General features: G+C 32.6%; 1 long non-coding RNA gene across 2 annotated transcripts; it reads right to left on the reverse strand.

The window, feature by feature from the left end:
- Positions 1-8,811: 8,811 nt before the first annotated feature.
- Positions 8,812-11,324, reverse strand: LOC145071467 (uncharacterized). Of its 2 annotated transcripts, XR_013690495.1 has the most exons (5): positions 11,017-11,324; positions 10,421-10,533; positions 9,767-9,840; positions 9,167-9,580; positions 8,812-9,038 (listed from the first exon to the last, which is right to left on the reverse strand). It is a non-coding gene; the product is annotated as an uncharacterized LOC145071467 (long non-coding RNA). The 2 variants fall into 2 exon arrangements; XR_013690494.1 differs by having other exon boundaries at positions 8,812-9,580.
- Between the last annotated feature and the right edge of the window lie 420 nt (positions 11,325-11,744).

Genomic DNA, 11,744 nt, shown 5'->3' on the forward strand with positions numbered 1-11,744 from the left:
AGCTTGTGTGATAAACTTTGGTAAGGACTGGGATACCCACTTACCACTCATCGAATTCTCCTACTATAACAACTATCACACTAGCATCAAAGTTGAACCATTCGAAGCCCTCTACGGATGCAAGTGTAGATCCCCTCTGTGTTGGGCTGGGGTTGGTTACACACAACTGGCAAAAAGACGAGTGTCTGATAGCATGCTCACCAGACCAGAGATCATTCGAGAAACTACAGAAAAGATCGTTCAGATTCGAGAACGATTAAAAGCATCCCAGAATCGGCAGAAGAGCTACGCTAATAAGCGATGAAAACCCTTGGAATTCTAGGTTGGTGACCGCGTACTGTTGAAGGTCTCACCCTGGAAGGGAATGATACGTTTTGACAGGCATGGAAAACTAAATCCAAGGTACAATCGGGCCATTCGAGATCCATGCTAGAATTGGCCCGATGGCTTACAAGCTATGTCTACCACAGGAACTCAATAATGTACATCCTGTCTTCCATGTGCCCAACCTAAAGAAGTGCATGTTCGACGAGACTCTTGTAGTCCCACTCAACGAGATTGAGATAAACGAGAGTCTACACTTCATAGAGATTGAGATCATCTGAGGTACCTAAAACATAACCCAAAACTGTAAGCACAAAGCTTAGTGAGTTCCCCCAAAGTACCAACACACAAACAAATAACACATGTATAAGAACAGCATACTATGGGTCCAATCAACCATCGGGTTGGAATACCTCAGGCCCCTCAACCACCGGGTTGGAATGCTGACATACTATGGGTCCAATCAACCATCAGGTTGGAATACCCCAGACCCTCAACCATCAGACTGGAATGCCAACATACTATGGGTCTAATCATCCTCGGGATGGAGTACCCTCGGGCCCATTCAACCATGAGGTTGGTATGCCTCGGCCTATTGGCTTACGCACAAAGCAATGAAGCCTCAGCCACCGACCAAACATGTGTACATACAACAAATAATCATATAATAGTTTATAGTCAATCAAACAGATCTACACATCACTAAGCATAACATCATCCTATATACCAATATACCGATCTAATAGATCGCTACAGTACAATAAACATGCATAACATGATATCAATCCAAATGAGCCGACATTGATGCCTTCGACCTATAAGCAGTGTTGTAAAAATCCCGATTAGGTCCGGATTAATCTCCAATTAATCCTTGGCGCTACTCGACCGATTAGAGGGCGCATATCGATTAATCTCTGCATACACAATGACTGAAACAGTAGCACCCGATGAAATTTTAACTCTTTGAAGAAGTTATATCTCAGCAGAAACTATTTGAGGTATGATTAGTGTTCTATTTATCATATTAACATATTTTGTTATGATATTGATGGTATTTAAGAACTTTTATATGATATTAGTCATATTTAATTTTTTTAAAATCTAACAAATTAGCAATTAATGGTCCCCGATTAATCCCTTAACCCCAGTCTACCGACTAGCTAACGTCGAACGATTTTTACAACCTTGCTTGTAAGTTTAGTAAAGAAAACTCACCTCGCAAACTGAACATAACTTATGAGGCCCGACTCCGAATCTCAACTCTTTAATTGATACCTATTTCCACTAAGTGACAAATTCCATCAAAATCCCAAAATACCCAACGTCAAACTTAGTCAAGTCAAAGTCAACTGGTCAAACCCACTAAGCCAACTGAGTCAACCCAGTCAAGTCAACACAACGAATCAACCCAACCGAGCTGACCCAGTGCAAGTACGCGGGGTGTAGTCCGGAGGTACGCTTAGCGTACTCTAATCCTCGCATTGACCGCCATCGGGGTGGTTGACTGAGTGCGCGGGGCGTACCCTCACATTCCTCAAACTTCATTAAGTGCTTAATGGCTTAAGAACTTAAGTCCACACTTCAGATATATGGTCCAAATGCACCCTAGAGTCATAAAGTTTCTAACTTTATGACTTTACAAGTCCACAAAGTGCTTAACATAAGGTCTTAATCCATTAAGACCTTCTACAAGATGCATGAAGCAATTCTAGCAATTGGGACCTCATTTTTATGGCTTAGGATCCTTCCTGGGGTTTGAAAGGACAGCTCAAAACGACAATAACAAACCATGCACAAGATGGGACCTTTGGGACAAGAAAAGCAACATAAAACACCCGAAAATCGGATCTAACAACCAAGACATGAAGGTATGGACTCTATATCTTCTAGAGCTTCTCAAGAAGGCAAAGATCCCAGATCCACAAGCTTGCTTCCACTTCAAGGCTTCTCAATGCAACTTCTTCCTCCTTCAACACACCAAGAACACACTCTTGAGCTTAAACACACACTAAGAGGGCTAGGGTTTGCAAAAACGTCTTAAAGGATGTGGAGGTTGAAAAGGTGAGGGAAGATGAGACATAATGTTGCTTAAATACCACCCAAACCACAAAAATTAGGGTTTTCCTCCTGAAACTAGTATATCCCATACAAACATGTACGCATGGCGTACTCCTCCTGCCATAATTATGAAATTGCCACTAGGGCTTCAGAGCATAACTTCTTGGACTTAGGGACCAAAATGACATGAAATAGAATTATAAGGATGAATTTAGAAGTACCTGAACATCAGAATGTTACACACACACACACACACACACATATATATATATATATATAATGTTAGTTATTCTAGTACACATATACCCATATAGTCATACACAAGCTTAAAAATAACTAAAATTCGAAGGAAAATAAAACAATCGCATCAATTCATAAAAAAAAAAGATTTTATTTTTAACATATATTCACAAATAAAAACATATAATCATATAAAAAATCGACACATACCCACAAAAATTGAATATTTTCATTCCTAGAAGAAAACATTCTTTGAATTTGATGTAGTCCGTAGTAAAGAGTATACACTCCAAAATGACTTTTGAAATGGTGAGTTCGAACACGGTGTTCGACATGTTATATTTACGGGGGCCACATTGTCGGGTCATATAATTTTATTCATCGGTCTACTTCGGAATTCGTGTCCGGAATGGACATTCCGGACCAAATCATCATTTTTCAAAATAAATTTTTAACTGGTTAATTATTTAAAAAAAGAAAATGACCGAGTATGATAAAATGATATTTGGTTTCTCTTTTAAAAAACCACAAAAAAAAAAGTTAGATTACTTACTTTCCCTTTTATTTTTAGCATGAACGCAATTTAGCAAAGTAACAAAACGCGTAAACGATAAACAAATCCTTCATCAATTAAAGTTATATGTTTTAAAACAACTCAAAATAGATGAATATATTGCGTAACACCCACTTCATGAAATAATAAAAGAAATACCAAAGGATGCAAATAGACAATATTCCTGTTTATGAAATTTGTTAAAACTGTTAATATATTAATTAGCTTGGTTTTCTCAAAATGAACTTATGCTATCTTTGTATCTATAGAAGCATGACTTTAATGGAAAAAAAGAAACAAATCGAACACCACGATCACCTAAAAAGCGTTTAGTTTTCGTATAATGCACATGCATTACAGTTTTTATCCACAGTTCAAAGGTAAGAAAATCATGAACTTAGGAATTATTTATTTGGATATTCGTGTTTCTCTATTATTAACATATCTACATAATAAAAAATAAAGAACAATCATGTAATATTTTAGTTTGGGGTTAATATCTGAAATATTTATTTTAATTTTTTGTTTTTAAAGAAAAACATAGTTTTTTTCTGCTTAATTTATGTAAAAAATATGGTATGGACCAGTTAGCTGCTGGGTCTGCCAATAAGTTTTTGTAGTTTGTTTGAATCACATATGGGTATAGTACACAAGAGCCCATTTTGGTGGCAACATTTATGAGCCTTCGTTTTGGGCCATTAAACATATCATAAACAAAATATGCTCAATACTAGTCGTTGAGTTTTGTGCCCATAACACAGCCACTTCAGTAGTTCAGTCTTTCAGTTCAAACATTTTAAATTCTAATTATAATTTTTTAATTTGTACATTTATTAATGAGATAATAAATTATTTTTTTCAGATGGTGGTTTTAGGTTTTGATCTGCAAATGGCGACATGGGGTAGAAACTTAGATTGTTTTTAGTTTTTGTATTGTAATATATATATATATATATATATATATATATATATATATATATATATATATATATATATATATATATATATATATATGAGCTATTTGAGATTGAGGAATCTAGATACTTTATGAAGTACTCTCTCATTTGTGGGCAAGTTGAGCAGGTACACTAGTAGATGAAACAAAGAAATTGTTATCATCTAAGATTTTCATGAAAGATTTGGAAGAGAATTATATAATTCTTGGAAAAAGAACTAAAAGGATGAACAAAGGTTTGGTAATGACTCAAAGTCATTATATTGAGAAAATTCTCAAGCGGTTTAATTTTACCAATTGTTCTCATGTGAGTACTCCTATGGATCCAAGTGTGGAATTAATGCCAGATAATGGCGTTCTCATTTCACAATTGGAATACTCTAAGGCTATTGGTAGCTTGATGTATGCCAAGACAAGTACCAGACCTGATATTGTTTTTGTTGTGGGCAAGTTGAGCATGTACACTAGTAATCCTAGTGCTCAACATTGGCAAGCAGTGAATAGAGTATTTAAGTATCTCAAGGAAACCATGGATTATGGTTTGAGTTACTTAGGGAGTCCTTCGGTTTTAGAAGGGCATTCAGATTCAAGTTAGATAACTAACATGGAGGACCATTCCTCAACTTTTGGTTGGGTATTCTTGCTTGGGGGAGGTGTCATTTCTTGGGCTTCCAAGAAGCAATCTTGCATAACAAACTTAATAATGGAATTTGAGTTTGTTGCGTTAGCAGCTGCTAGTAAAGAAGCAGAGTGGCTAAGGAATTTAATCTAAGAGATTCCTTTGTGGTCTAAACTGATAACACCTATTTCTATCCTTTGTGATAGTGCAGCCACTTTGGCTAAGGCATACATCCAAGTTTATAATGGAAAGTCTAGACACCTAGGTGCTAGACATAATATGATTAGATAACTAATCATGAATGGTGTGATTTTGGTTGAGTTTTTGAAATCGCAACAAAATCTGGTAGATCACTTGACTAAAGGTCTGACAAGAGACTTAGTGCATAAGTCTGTAATCGGGATGGGATTAAAGTCCATTTAATTTTGTAATGATGAGACACCCAATTACCTCCTAATATAATGTTAGGAGTTGAATTCGATGTAGAAAGCTCATACTTATAGATTGGAACACATGAAGTATTCCTCCGAGGTATGTGTTTGGTTCTGCAAGTTAGCCACGTTAAAGTTTAACTTTTTAATAATTAATTTGATAAATGTATGTGCAGATATATGAATAGGAGTTACCTACGTGATTATGAAGTGTAGCCGCATTTCAAAAGGTTGTGGACTTGACTGATACAATCATGAGAGGATTCGGACACACGACTTTATAACAGTGTCAAATTGTATTTTGCTAGAAATTCAATAAACTAGTATGCATTTTACTTTTTGGTATTCAAATGGGTTGATGGGTTCACTTCTTAGAACACCCTGATTCTCGAGTATTTGCAAGTGTATGATACTAAGTGGAAATTCAATCATTTCAATATTTTCATTATGTACTAGTTTGGTTTGTTTTGATAAGCTTATGTTTGTTCAAGGGTTACACTAAAATGTGGGAGGATTGTTGGTGATTTTAGTGTCACCATGTCATTTTATGTTATTAGAACTAGCATGTGAGCTAAGTAGCTACATAATTTGTACTCTAATATATGTATAAGTTTGTGCGGAGTACACGCATGTATAAGATCAAATTAGAATCCGGTTCGACAACAAGTCGGGAGTCCAGGGGCAACACCCCTTTGGCGGGGTCTAGGCGCAGCGCCCCTAGCGGGGTCCAAGGAGCAGAGCCCCTAGCTGGGGTCCTGCTATCAGGTCAGTCGCGCGGGGTCTAGGGGCAGCGCCCCTAGTGGGGTCCAAGGGGCAGAGCCCCTGACTGGGATCCCGTTGCCAAGTCAGCGAGCGAGGTCTAGGGGCAGCGCCCCTAGCAGGATCGAAGGGGCAGAGCCCCTGGATGGGGTCCCGCTGACCTAGTAAACTAACGAAATTCGTTAGTATTGGAAACCCTAAATGTTCATTAAAATCTGGATTTCCTTGACTTGCTTCCAAAGCAACCTATGACGGCCAACCCTAAGAGGCAAACCTTAATCTCGTTTATTATAAATAAACGACTCCTCTCTTTGAGAATAAACACACGAAAATCATTAGCTCTCTTTTCTTCAAACGAACACAAAATTCTTTTAGCAATTTGACTTAGGTTTCTATGCCTAGATTCGTAAGTGTCCTCTTGGATTATCGTAGGTTGAATTTCTTGCAACCCGGACATTGGTTACAAATATTAGTTCGGATTGTTTTCAAACAATCTAAAGGGTATTCATATCTCCAACACAAACCCTAATATTTTTTTTTCCAACAGTTAAGGCGGAAAATATAAAATCATTAGATTCGCTGAACAAGATCAAATAGCTCATCATTTAGGTTTCCTTTATAGCTTACCATTATCAAAATTTAATTTCAATGATTCTTCTTATAAAGGTTTTATATAGCAATTATAAAGTTTTTATTTAGCACTTTATTAGTGTTATAAAGTTTCCAATCGCTAGAAACATAAATGTTAATTCTTTTGGATGTGTGAAATAATCAATTTGAAAATGGACAACGGTCCATGAGCCCACATGTTGGATGACTTGTGAGCATGATTAAGCATGGTCGGGAAGACTTTAGATACAATATAATTATAAATAACGTGGGGGCATAATTCATAAATATACCCACATAGGCACATACTGACACACATTCAATTTCAATGGTATATACATATAAATGTCCTCAAGTCTATCATTTATTCATTCCTTTAATCTCGTTAACAATTAAGTCTTACTATATAATAACATAAGGTGATTTTCGTTATTGCATTCATTTACTCATTGTTGACTTTGTTGTAAACTTGTAATAGTATTTTGTTTTATTTTTTCGTTCACTCATGAAGTAGCGATGAACAAGGATGGGTTTGTGTTTATCTGTAGAGGTGCACATTCAGAACAAGTTTTTTGAAAAAACCGAAAAAAAACCAAGTAGACTTTATAAACACCGGATCGGTGTTATCCAATTTGTCGGATATTAAACGGATTTTAGAAAATGGGTTCCGAATGTTAACTTCATTAAAAAAAAAACCATTTTAGCAAAAGAAAAAAAAGCACACGAGTAACTTACAGGATCCTATGGTTTGGTAACCATACTAGTAAGTTACAGTTATTTTAGTTTAATCTTTGAACATTTGACAAGATGCATCTCTATTATTTAAAAAAATTACACTGTATATCATTATTTCATTTAAAAAAACCATTTTACCCTTATATATATATATATATATATATATATATATATATATATATATATATATATATATATATATATATATATATATATATATATATATTCATTTACCCGCGCAAAGCGGCGACGGCGAATAGTTCCTGACGGTGATTAATTAAACCCTAAAAATCATAAAAATGCATAACAAAAATATTTAGAGATCACAACTTTTTTTTTCGAGTTTATATTCTTAAAAATCACAACTTTTTTTCATAAATTTGCTGAAAAAAAGTAAAAAATGAATTTTTTATTTTTAATTTATTTATTATTTTTTTGTTTTAAAAAAAATCAGCGAAATTATATAAAAAGTTGTGATTTTTAAAGAAAACGTATTGAAACATTAAAAATATATGTATAATTCTATTTTTTTTTTGTTTTTGGATAAAAATAGAAGTGTTATGTTATTTTGTTTTTAAAAGAAATATTGTAGTTTCATGGGTTAAAATTAAAAAAATATGTTTGCTTTGAGTAAAAATAAAAATAATTTGCTATTTTGATAAGAAAAAAAAGTTTGTTATTTTCACTTAAAAATAAATATATGATTTTGTTTTGCATCAAAATAAAAATATTTTCTTGTTTTGGATTAATAATTAAAACAAATTACCATTTTTTGTTAAAATTATAAGTATGTTTATGTTTTCATTAAAAATAAATATATGTTGCATTTAATTGATTATATCTTCCAAAATTTTAGGAATATTAAAAACGAAACCATTACATTTCATTGATAATTCTAAACACAAAAATATTATCTGATCCACTGTGGTTATATATATATATATATATATATATATATATATATATATATATATATATATATATATATATATATATATATATATATATATATATATATATATATATATATATATATATAATATGTTATTAAGTGTGTTCAGAATTAAACAAAATATCAACTCAAATCCAATATTTACTATTTTTTCAAATTTATCCAATGTGCAGGTTTAGTTTCAATTTTAGTAACTACTTCATTTAAAATGAAGTTTTTTTTTCTCAAATCCAATATTTATTATTGTTTCATATTTATACAATATCCAGGTTTAGTTTCTATTTTAGTAACTACGTTCAAAATGAATGTTTATTCTCTTATACTTTAAACACTTTTGTTGTATTTATTACCTTTTTTTTATATTATATAATATTTAATCAGATTGACCCTAATCCCTTTAACTCCTACCACCAATCTATTAAAAAAAAGATAATTCATTCGGTAAAACCTTGACTTTATTTCCATCTTTCCAATAATTCAATCCATGCAGTAATAAAAATAAAATTCTTACTCTTCTAATAAATCCCAATATATGATTTGATAATCATTTTTCAAGTAACTATAACATAAAATGTATATAAAAATGAAAATAAGATAACATATAATATCGATTACAGGCATATGTTACATACTTTACTTAGATCATAACTAAAAAGGTTTATGGTGAGATTTGTGGTAGCGAGGTCGCCTGGACTATTTTTACTTTATATATCAACTTACCGCTCCCATTGAATAGTCAAAAAGCTTGCATGATGGTCCATATTTACACATCCTTTTGAGCAAAATATGAACACATGTGTACCCTATAGTAAAAAAGGTGTTATTGCATAAAATGTGATATTTGGATTTACAAAAAAGGATTCTAACCTGGTTTAATAAAACTATCAGCTTTTTTAACGAATGAATATTAAAAGTAGAGATAGATAAATACCTAGTAAGTATTCCAACATGGTTTACATTTGGATGATATTGATGTATGATTGGGTAGGATATTCATAAATATAAGAATGTAACTGGAAGAAAGAATATAGAATGTAATAATATACAAATAAAGGAAGCATGTTGTTATTTTTAGAAATTTGTAGACCCAATAAGAACCAAGTGTTAAGATGTTTCCATTAAGTGGCATGGTCATATAACCGACTCTTTTCACCAAAAAAAATATTAATTTCAAAGAACTATGGAAATTGAAACAAAGACATACCACCCTTATTTGCCTTACGTTGTATTTTGTCGTGCATTGATTTGACATGAAACAATTTATGTTAAGTTTAAGTCGATGTGTGCTCAAGCTTCATGCAATAATTCAAAACCTTGAGGCGAACGGTTGCTTCAGAGTTGGCCTCTGTTGATAAAGAGCATAAAAACTATTAATTATAAACCCAAAGGACTTAAAGCTTGCATAAAAATCCTTTTAGAACCATAAGCATCCAACTGTTGATGGCCTTAGTGGAATAAGTGACTATTCATGATTCTGCCTGAACAATAAACAAATGAAATTTAAATGAACTATTTTATTCAATAGCTTTACCAGAAATATTTGCATCTGACTATAGTCCTTCCTTTTGAAGACTCCTAGCTAACCTTGCTCTTTCCTGCTTGCTCCTAATATGAACATGCATAGAACCATAAGCTTCAAACTATTATAATCCACCACAAATTCAGTTAGCATCAAGGTTTCTAGTAGTAAAACCAAAGCAATAAATGGTCAAAAATCTACAATAGATGATAGTAAAAATATAGCAATATTAGGTCAAGAAAATCATATTGTGGATAGTCTTCAAAAGTCGAAAAAACCCCAAAACATGGACTCGTATTCAAAAACGAAAATGGTGACATGTTTATGATGAAAATTGGCATACCTTACATCCATGATGCACAGATATGGTCAACAATAGTCATATACATACACACACAACACATGCACTTATTGTCACCAATTGCAACCCTAAAAAACCATACACATTATCCACAAGTAATTGACTAAATGAAATTCTAAAAGTCTTGACATTTATACATTTTTGAAAATTGCATAAATTAAGTTGATTAAGAAGGAAACAACTGATCAAAAGGGAAAAAATTACATCATGGATCATGGATGTATATGATATTTTCCATAATACCTGGTTTGTAAATTAAGAAAAATGTAATTGTTACAAAGGATGATTATGGTAAGCATTCTTACGAGCAAGTTAAGAGAAGTATTTGTACTTCAAAGTTGCTTTTTCATAAAATATGCAAATATAGTTTCTTCTCTCTTTAGTTCTTGTGTCCTTGTCCTTCAAAACATTGTTTTCCCTGAAAAATAAATCAAATTGCTTAACATAGGCATAATCAATATCAATAAAAAATGAAATTTGAATTAGCAGGGATAACCAGCATTAGCACTTGCCCACATATACATTAAATAAAATGATATCTCATCAAATAAAGGAAATAAATAGGCTATAAATGTATTCAACAAAGTTGCCAAATTTTCAACAACCTGTAACAAAGGAATAAAGAACATGGTCGAATTGCAAAGAATGATGATAAAGAGGCTGAGATGCAAGCGATTACAATGATTGAAGTCACGTAGTCGAAATAATCATTTACATGATTCGACAGTCTATTTTGGCAGCAAAATGCAAACAAATCGGCACAAATATGGAATCAGCAAAAGGGCTAATGAGATCCCATCAAAACACACAGTTAAAAACCATGGGAACTCAACTGAAAACATGAAATAGAATTAGCATAAATAATCACTCATAAATACAGAATAGGATGTAAGAATTTTACCTTACATTGCAAAATGCGAAACTAAACCCTCATGAGTTTCTGTTGTCTTTGGTTACTGCCCTTCGTAATGATTTTCTCCCACTTTGGAAAAACAAACAAGTTCGAGACAAACACGACGAAGATAAAAAAATACATCGACCTTTTACCGTCATAAACGATTGATTTCTATAGCTATGTATGTAGTGCTAGGAGATCGAAGAGGTGAGTTCGAGGAGGAGTTTGAGGGGATGAGTATAGGGGGAAAAGGGAGAAAACAGTGTGATGACCAGTAAATCAAGCTAGAAATGTGTTTTCCCCTGATTTAAAAGTCGAGATATAGCAATAAGGGCGAAAATTGGGGATTTTTTAAAATTAAATATTGTAGAAGTTAACTTATCATCCGAGATATTCGACTCGATCAAACTTCAAATAGTTTCGGTCAAAAGTCTCTTAAAAATAAAAAAAGATATGCATTCGCTGATTGTACATTGAGTTTAGAGGTTTGGAGGATTACATATTTAATATTATTTAATTGGTGGTTGTTTGTACTGTTAGCTTAACGGTTTGAACGTCTTAAAAAAATATTATTATTATATTCAACCTATTAATAGAAATAGTAAGATTTTTTTATAAGATAGTAAAGATATATATATATATATATATATATATATATATATATATATATATATATATATATATATATATATATATATATATATATAGTTAGGTTCAAATGTTTTCACTATCTA

Source organism: Lactuca serriola, chromosome 8 (assembly GCF_051521515.1).
Source record: "Lactuca serriola cultivar US96UC23 chromosome 8, Lser_US96UC23_V15, whole genome shotgun sequence".
Classification (NCBI taxonomy): domain Eukaryota; kingdom Viridiplantae; phylum Streptophyta; class Magnoliopsida; order Asterales; family Asteraceae; genus Lactuca; species Lactuca serriola.